The sequence below is a fragment of the Kogia breviceps genome, chromosome 19 (genome assembly GCF_026419965.1).
Source record: "Kogia breviceps isolate mKogBre1 chromosome 19, mKogBre1 haplotype 1, whole genome shotgun sequence".
NCBI lineage: Eukaryota > Metazoa > Chordata > Mammalia > Artiodactyla > Physeteridae > Kogia > Kogia breviceps.
The window spans coordinates 24,524,791-24,534,251 of record NC_081328.1 but is presented as its reverse complement, the minus strand read 5'-3'; positions in this window follow the sequence as shown (position 1 = coordinate 24,534,251).

Sequence of the window (9,461 nt, the reverse complement as noted above, 5' to 3'; positions counted from 1 at the left end):
CAGATTTCAGAGATATGAGCCCCAGCTTGTCATGCCAGGCTTGGACTTAATACCTCTGAACTCCTTTTATCTGAAAGAGAAATCTTGTTTGGGCCATTTTACTTGGGGTTTCCCCTCTACTCACGGCTGGACCCAATTTTAATGAAAATAGCACCTAAATGGAGATGTCCAATGGACAGTTAGATCTGATAGGTCTCAATAAGCAGAGAGGTCTGAGAAAGCCACATAGAGATTTGGGAGTTCCCAATCCATATTTGGTCCTTGAAACCATGGCAACATGTGAGATCTCCAATGGAGAATGTTCTAGTGAGGAGGGGAAGGATCTAGAACAGAACTCTGAGGAACACCAACACTTAGTATGGGCAGAGGAAGAGGAGCCTGCTGAGGAGACTGCAAAGGAGCAGCCAGAGAGGTAGGAAGGAAATCAGGGAAGTGCTGCACCACAGAAGCATAGGGAGGAGAGAGTCTCACGGACGTGGTGATCAACAGGGGTAAAGACTGCTGTCTCCGCTTGCTTCTAAGCATGAGGAGGCCACCAGGGAGGCTGAATGAATCAACCTAGGCTTCTGTTGTGGCCCCAAACTCCAGCAAAGGCTGGTCATGTCATCCTCCAGCTCAGTGCCCTTCAGTGGGCTCCAAGTGTTCTAAGGACAAAGTTCTAGTTCCTTAGCACATCCTTTAGGCTCCTCCAAAGTCTGGCCCTAGCTTTTCTGTCTAGCCTGTCTTTTCCCCAGCACACTCTGTCCCTGCCAGGCCTGGCTTCCTACCATTCCCTGCCTTGGCTTGAGTGCTTCTCTCTGGCTGAAGAAACTTCCCTCCTTCCCTTTTTCTCCCCCAATCCTGCCATGCTTCAAGACTTACCTCAAATGCCAGCCCTTCTGTTCCCTGACTCTTCCAGACAGAAGGCCCCCCAACCCCAGCCCCCCACGAGCATTTTTCTCACTCTCAATCACAGCCCTCATTGTAGTCCAGCCTGTGTTAAAGTTGGCTGTGTTCACGTGTGCCTCCGCAGCTGGACGGTGAGGTTGGACAGTTCGAGGCTGCTTCTCGCTACTCAGCCCTGTCCTCGGTGCCTTCCACATAGCTCGTAACAGATGTTTAAGAAATGTTTATGGATTTAATGGAACCGTTGTCCCTCACAGCCCCCAAGTAACAATGTGGTCTCTGTCTTTTTTGTCATATTACTCCGGGGGGATGAGGGAGACACTAAAATAGAGAGAACCCCGTTTTAGAGGGAAATAGACAAGGAGATGAGTTTGAATCTAGCTGCTCAAAGGAATAGTCCCAGTCTGAGCTTCCCCTGACCTAAGCAGCTTGTATCATCTGGGTGCTCAAGAAACACCTTATTAACAGAAAGGCAATAGAAAACAGTTAGTGAAGTTAAAAGTTGGTTCTTGGAAGAGATGAACAGAATTGACAAATCTTTTAGCTAGACAGGCTAAGAAAAAAGAGAAGACTCAGGTTACTAAAATCAGGAATGAAAGAAGAGATCTTAAAGAAATAAAAAGGATTATACAGGAACACTATGAACACTATGAAATTAGAAAACCTAGATAAAATGGACATATTCTCAGAAAGACACAAACTACTGAAACTACTTCAATAGATAATCTGAATTGACCTAAAAGAATAAAGAGATTGCGCTAGTATTTTCAAAACCTCCCACAAAGAAAAATCCAGGCCTAGATGGCTTTACTGGTGAATTCTACCAAATGTTTAAAGAATTAATGTCAATCCTTCACACTCCAAAAAACAGATTAGGAGGGAACACTTCCCACTCATTCCATGAGTCCAATATTACTCAGATACCAAACCCAGACAAAGACACCACAAGAAAACTGTATATCAATATCACTTACGAATATAGATACAAAAATCCTCAACAAAATACTAGCAAAATGAACCCAGCAACATATAAAAAGGATTATACAACATGGCCAAGTGTGATTTATTCCAGGAATGAAATATTGGTTTAATATTTGAAAACCAATGTAATGCACCATATTGATAGGTTAAAGAAACCAAGCCATATGATCCTCTCAATAGATGCAGAACAAGTATTTGAAAACACTCAATACCTTTTCATGATAAAAACACTCAACAACCTAGGATTAGAAGTGAACTTCCTCAACTTGATAAAGAGCATCTACGAAAACTCCACATCTAACATTAGACTTAATGGTGAAAGACTGAAAGCTTCCCCCCTGAGATCAGGAACAAGACAAGGATGTCTGCTCTCACCAATTCTATTCAACACTGTACGGAAAGTTCTAGCTAGGACAATTGGCAAGAAAAAGGAAAAAAAGGGCACTCAGGTTGGACAGAAAGAAGTAATACTATCTCTATTCATAGATAATATGGTCTTGCATATAGAAAATCCTAAAGAATACACACACACACACACACACACACACACACACACACTATTAGGGATTAATGAATGAGATCAGCAAGGTTGCAGAATACAAAATATAATATACAGAAATCAATTGTATTTCAATACACTAGCAATGAACAACCTGAACATGAAATTAAGAGAATAATTCAATTTACAATAACATCAAAAAGAATGAAATACTTAACAATGTATTTACAAAAAGAAGTGCAAGACATGTACACTGAAAATTATTTCACATTATTGAAAGAAACTAAAGAAGACCTAATAAATGGAAAGAAATTCCATGTTCATGGACCAGAAAACTTAAAAACTTGTTAAGATAGCAATACTTCCCAAACTGATCTATGATACAACATAATCTCTATCAAAATCCCAGTTGATTTTTTTTAACAGAAATTGGTAATCTGGTCCTAAAAGTCATATGGAAATGGAAGGGACCCAGATTAGACAAAGAATCTTGAAAAAGACAAAGTTGGAAGACTCACACTGCCAGATTTCACAGTTTACTGCTAAGCTACAATAATGAAGACAGTGTGGTACTGGCATAAGGATATATAGACCAGAAAAGAATTGACAGTCCAGAAATAAGCTCTTCTATTTATGGTCAACTGATCTTTGACTATTTAGTGATGAAAAAATAGTCTTTTCAACAAAAGACGTAGGGCAATTGGATATCTACATGCAAAACAATGGAGTCAGACCCAAACACAAAAATTAACACAAAATGGATCATTTAGCAAGAGCTAAAACTCTTGGAAGAAAACATAGGACACATCTTTGTGTTCTTGGGTTAGGCAATGATTTCTTGGATGTGACATCACAAGCACAAGGGACAAAAGGAAAAATGGGCAAATTGGTCTTCATCAAAATTGAAAACTTTAGTGCTTCAAAGGTCACTATCAAGAAAGTGAAAATACAATCCATAGTGTGGAAGAAAATACTTCTGAACCATGCCTCTGATGAGGGTCTGTTATCCAGAATATATAAAGAACTCTTACAATTCAATAATAAAAAGACAACTTAATTTTAAAAATGAAAAGATCTGAACAGATATTTCTCCAAAGAAAATACACAAATTGGGACTTCCCTGGTGGTCCAGTGTTAAAGAATCCGCCTTCCAGGGCTTCCCTGGTGGCGCAGTGGTTGAGAATCCGCCTGCCGATGCAGGGGACACGGGTTCAGGCCCCGGTCCGGGAAGATCCCACATGCCGCGGAGCGGCTGGGCCCGTGAGCCATGGCCGCTGAGCCTGCGCGTCCGGAGCCTGTGCTCCGCAACGGGAGAGGCCACGGTAGTGAGAGGCCCGCGTACCACAAAAAAATAAATAAATAAATAAAGAAAGAAAGAATCCGCCTTCCAATGCAGGTGACGTGGGTTCAATCCCTGGTCAGGGAACTAAGATCCCACATGCCACAGGGCAACTAAGCCAGCGTGCCACAACTACTGAGCCCATGTGCTGCAAACTACAGAGCCCACGCGCTCTGGAACCCGTGCACCACAACTAGAGAGAGAAAACCCACACGTCGCAACTAGAGAGAAGCCCGCGTGCTACAATGAAGAGCCGCCACAACGAAAGATCCCGCACGCCTCACCAAAGACCCCGTGTGCCACAACTAAGACCCGACGCAGCCAAAAAAATAAATAAATATTAAAAAAAGAAAATACACAAATTGCCAATAAACACATGAAAAGATTCTCAACATCATTAGCTACCAAGGAAATACAAATGAAAACCACAGTGAGATACCACTTCACACACACTAGGCTGGCTGTAATCAAAAAGACAGATAATAACAGGTGTTGGTGAATATGTGGAGAAATCGCAACCCTCACGCACTGCTGGTAGGAATGTAGACTGGTGCAGCTGCTTTGGAAAACAGTCTGACTGTTCCTCAAAAAGTTAAGCATAGAGTTACCATAAATCCCAGGAATTCCACACCTAGGTGTATATCTAAGAGAATTGAAAGTATATATCCATACAAAACTTCTACATGAATGTTTGTAGAGGCATTATCCATAATAGCTAAAAAGTGGGAACAACCCAAATGTTCACCAGCTGATGAATGGCTAAACAAAATATGGTATGCTCATACAATGAAATATTAACCAGCCATATAAAGGAGTGAAGTACAGAGTCATGCTACAGCATGGATGAATCTTGAAAATATTATACGTAGTGCAATAAGACAGTTGCAAAAGACCATAACCATACATTTTATGATTCCATATATATGAAATGTCCAGAATAGGCAAATACATAGAGACAGAAAGTAAATTAGTGGGGTTTGGGGGGAAATGGAAGAATGACTGACAATGAGTATGGAGTTTATTTTTGGGGTGGTGAAAATGCTCTAAAAGTAGATGGTGGTGATGGTTGCACAGCTCTGTGAATATACTAAAACCCACTAAATTGTGTACTTTAAAAAGGTGAAATTTACATGTGAACAATGTCTCAATAAAGTAGTCATATATGTGTATAAATATATATGATTATGTTGAAATGTAAGGTGGGCCTCCATTTCCTACTGGGAAGATAATTTTTTTTTTTTTTTTTTGCCAACTGAAGTATATCACAATATACCTGACAAGGCAAGGTTTTCCTCCAAAATTTTCCTCTGAAAGGATGGCAAAGTTGTGCAGACCTCATTTTTAAAAAATTTTTTTTATTTTAAAACTTTATTTCTGCAAAGCCAATCAAGAAGTGTTGGAGGGAAAAAGTGTAAAATTTATTCTTGCATATTTAGGAACAGCAAGCACTTAGTTTGAGAAAACAAGGACTTAAAATAGTTGAATCAAAGGCAGTACCCTGCTACTGTATTTTAAAACAATGGCTGATGATCTTTCTTAAGCAACATTCCTTTCTTCCCTAAAAGCTACAATATGATACAGTACGCAATAGCTCACTTGAAAGTGCTAGGATCAGAAGGTAAAGAACGCCATATGCCACCCCACTTAGACTTCCTACTATACAATGCCATTTTGGCGCTTGATAAATCAAGCATTTGTGTAGCATTACATTCAATAGAAATGTTTCTCGTACATCGGGTTTAAGATCCTTGCCCCTCCAGTTCTGATGTTGTGACATCTGACTCTTCATCATTGTAAATATTTTCAGCCATTTGCCATATCTGCATGATGTTATCCTCGGACACGGAGCAAATGACCCAAGGCTCATTGGGGTTCCAACTAAAATCTGATATCTTGGCAGTGTGTCCTCCAAGAATAAACAGGAGTTCTGGAGGCCCATCAGACCTCATTTTTTAGAGCTCCTTTCATCATTTCCCACCTCACCCTAAGGGACAGAGGGTGAGAGAGCAGAGTGTTTTTATGACTGTGGGGATGAGGGTCTCCCTCATAAATAACCTTGGCTCCTGCTCTTGAGGCTCTCCAAGGTAGATACCTGTGGTTTCTAACCACTCTCTTGCTTCTTGTAACTGCATGTAGATTTTCCTTCTGCCAGCTATCCCCCCCACTCCATCTCAGAAGGTTTACCAGTCTGGCTGCCCTTTATTTCCATGGCCAAAATGTGGACTTATGACCCAGTTTGTCCAATCAGATGCCCTTCCTTGGGAATTTGAATTGAGAGTCGGGTGACTCAAAGAAAAAACCAGTGATTTGCCACACTGGGATGCCCTGTGGAAACTGTTCCATGGTTCCTGCTTCCTGGAGTCAGGGGAGCTATTCAGGTCCTGTTTTCTTCTTCAGGTGCTTCTTGCACCCAAGAACCTAACTTCATCTTTTGGATATTCAAGGGCTGACACATTCCACGTCATTGTCTTGGTTCTCCCGCAGCAGGGGCAGGGTTCCTCAGAACTGTCCATACAACGAAGGAGGAAGACTCCTAAATCCTAAGGAGTCATGACCTAGAAACCACTAGCTCCGTTGGAACATCTTTTCTTTGGCTCCTTCTTGGTGACCATTTGCTTTATAAATTTATGTATTTATTTATTTTGGGCTGCATTGGGTCTTCACTGCTATACGCGGGCTTTCTCTAGTTGCGCTGAGCGGGGGCTACTCTTCATTGTGGTGCGTGGGCTTCTCAATGCAGTGGCTTCTCTTGTTGCTGAGCACGGGCTCTAGGCACGTGGGCTTCAGTAGTTGTGGCGCGTGGGCTCACTAGTTGTGGCTCGTGGGCTATAGGGTGCAGGCTCAGGAGTTGTGGTGCATGGGCTTAGTTGCTCCGAGGCATGTGGGATCTTCCTGGACTAGGGCTGGAACCCACAGCCCCTGCACTGGCAGGCGGATTCTTAACCACTGTGCCTCCAGGAAGTCCCATGACCATTTGCTTTAATATTTTAATTGAAGCTCTAAACATTAATTGAATCTTAACTATGTCAAGTTGCTTTGTTAGTTGAGGGAGTAAAAGATGAACAGAATTATCTCCCAACTTTGGTGGGTGGTGTGGGTGTAGAGAAATGCTCTTTGAATTCTGACCACATGGACAGACAGAAAGAACAGAAAAGGGGCATTAAAGGTGGCCTGAGGTAGAGGCTCCTAGCCTGAGAAAATTCTCCCATCCACATGGAATGTGCCCTTTGGGATGGGGTATTGAAATAAGAAAATCATAGACTTTGGGTCTGACAGGGACTTTATAGAAATGACTTGACTAGAGCCAAATTGGGCTTAAGACTTCTCCTTTGACTCCCAGTCCAGTGCTCACCTCACTAGCTCCCAGTCATGTGGTTGACCTTGGCTGGCTCCTCTAAGTTTCAGGGGATTGGAGAGGAGGAGGGGCAATATTTGGGGCTTGGTAAATGGTTGTCTATGGAAGTATGTCTTGCAAGACCACCCAAGAAATCAGCAGTGAACTGGAGCAAATTCCAGTAGTTCTAGTCACACTGTTTCTTCCTTAAGTTTTCCCACTGGAAGGGACTGATACCAGGGTTTGCACTGCAGTGTGTCAATGTGTGTGTTCCCATCCTTTTCCATCCTCCTGGAGCTCTTGAAGCAATTCAATAGCAAAAGGGCTTGGTGAAATGACCTCTGTCACTGCCATGGTCTCTTTTCTGTAGGTGACCTAATCAGCTGGGGTGGGAGAGCCTTGCTAGTCTTTACCTGTAAGGTGTAAGGATATCAGGCAAATAACCAGAGATTGTGAGAAGGAAATCTATTCAGAAATCAGGCCTGGACTTTCCCCAGGGCTGACAATGATTTACCTTGGTTAGCAACTTGCACTGGGCAGCAAGGGCCCAGTGTAAATAGTGTGCATTGCTGGTTCTAGGGAAAGAGACAGAAGAGCCTAGACAAGGTTCTTTGGGTGGAGAAGAGATGAAGTGTGTCCATCCAAAATGTATTTTTCAGCCATTAATGGGCATGATCAGTTTAACTAATACTTACAGAGAATTTCCCATGTTCCAAGAACTGTGTCAGGTTCTGCAGCCCACACATAAATAAGATGGGATCCCTGTATGCAAGGAACTACAGACAAACATAAGACCAACAAGATTAATAAAATGTGGTGGGTGAGAAGCCCTGGATGTTACCAAAACATAGAGGAGGGGTATGCTTCCCACGTGGGATTCAGGGAAGGCTTCCTAGAGGACAAAGAGCCAGGAAAGAAAGCCACAAGCCTCACAGGCAACAGAAGCACATAAACAAAGGTGTGGAATCTGGGTCAGGGGCAGGGGGGAACCACAGGCAACAGCTGATGGTGTTACTAGAGCCTGAAGAGGGAGATGGGAAGTGTGGGGAGATAAGGCAGAGAGACTGGGCTGTGTGTGGCTGGGAGGGGAAGTAAGTTATGTGAAAGAGCATGGGTCTTTTTTCTGAGCAGGGACGAGGGAAGTGCCTGGGAGATTTGCATTTTAGATAGATCACAGCAGTGTGGATTTGGGGAGGCGGAGTTAAGAATGGGGGCAGGGAGCCTACTGTAAGTGATGATGAGTACTAGATGCAAGGTATTCACAATGAGAATGAGGCACTCCTTATGAAAGGGGCATGGACTGGAGACACGGCCAGGACGTGAGTGATGATAGAAATGTGGTAGGGAAGGGAGAGACACAAATCCAAAGGGGACCGCAGGCTTCTGACTTGGTACCTGGCTGGATAATGGGGTGAGGAACTGAGGTAAGAAATGCAGGAAAGGGGGGCTTCTCTGGTGGCGCAGTGGTTAAGAATCCACCTGCCAATGCAGGGGACACGGGTTCGAGCCCTGGTCCAGGAAGATCCCACATGCCGCGGAGCAGCTGAGCCCGTTTGCCACAACTACTGAGCCTGCGCTCTAGAGCCCGTGAGCCACAAATACTGAGCCTGCGTGCCACAACTACTGAAGCCCGTGCACCTAGAGCCCGTGCTCCACAACAAGAGAAGCCACCGCAATGAGAAGCTTGCGCACAGCAATGAAGAGTAGGCCCCGCTCATCGCAGCTAGAGAAAGCCCATGCACAGCAACGAAGACCCAATGCAACCAAAAATAAATAAATAAAATAAATTCAAACAACCCAAAAAACCCAGTGCATTAAAAAAAAAAAAAAAAAAAAAGAAACAAATGCAGGAAAGGGAAATAAGTCTGGAAGAGAGATGTTGATGATAGCTAACATTTATTAATCACTTATATGGACCACACATTGTGCCAAGAGTGTTTCGTGCATTTTTCTCATAACTCTATAAAGTAGATATTACTAGTCTCAATTTATAGATGAGGAAAATGAAACTTTGAGATGTTGAATAGGTTGGCCAGATCTGCACAGCTGCTTGAGTGGTGGCAAGAGGTTAAAATCCAGGCATTCTGGCTCCCCGGCCAATGCTCTTAATGACCAGGCCGGATACATGTGTATGTGAAAGAGTCCAAAGAGCCTGTGGGACACCCACAGTGGAGGTCTGGAATTTAGGGAGGTCATCAAGGCTCAGATCATGGTATAAACTACTCGTTGACCACAGTGCCCTGGGGAACCCTTAAGTTAAAGCAGTAGCCACTGGGTAAGGGGCTCACAGATGAGACAGAAACAAAAGTCCCATCTGATTTTTAAATCTGAAGACATGGCTCTGCTATCCGGACAACAGAAAACTGGACACTCATGAACATGTAGTGGCATCAAATAGAAATGTCCACCAAGTTAAGCAGACA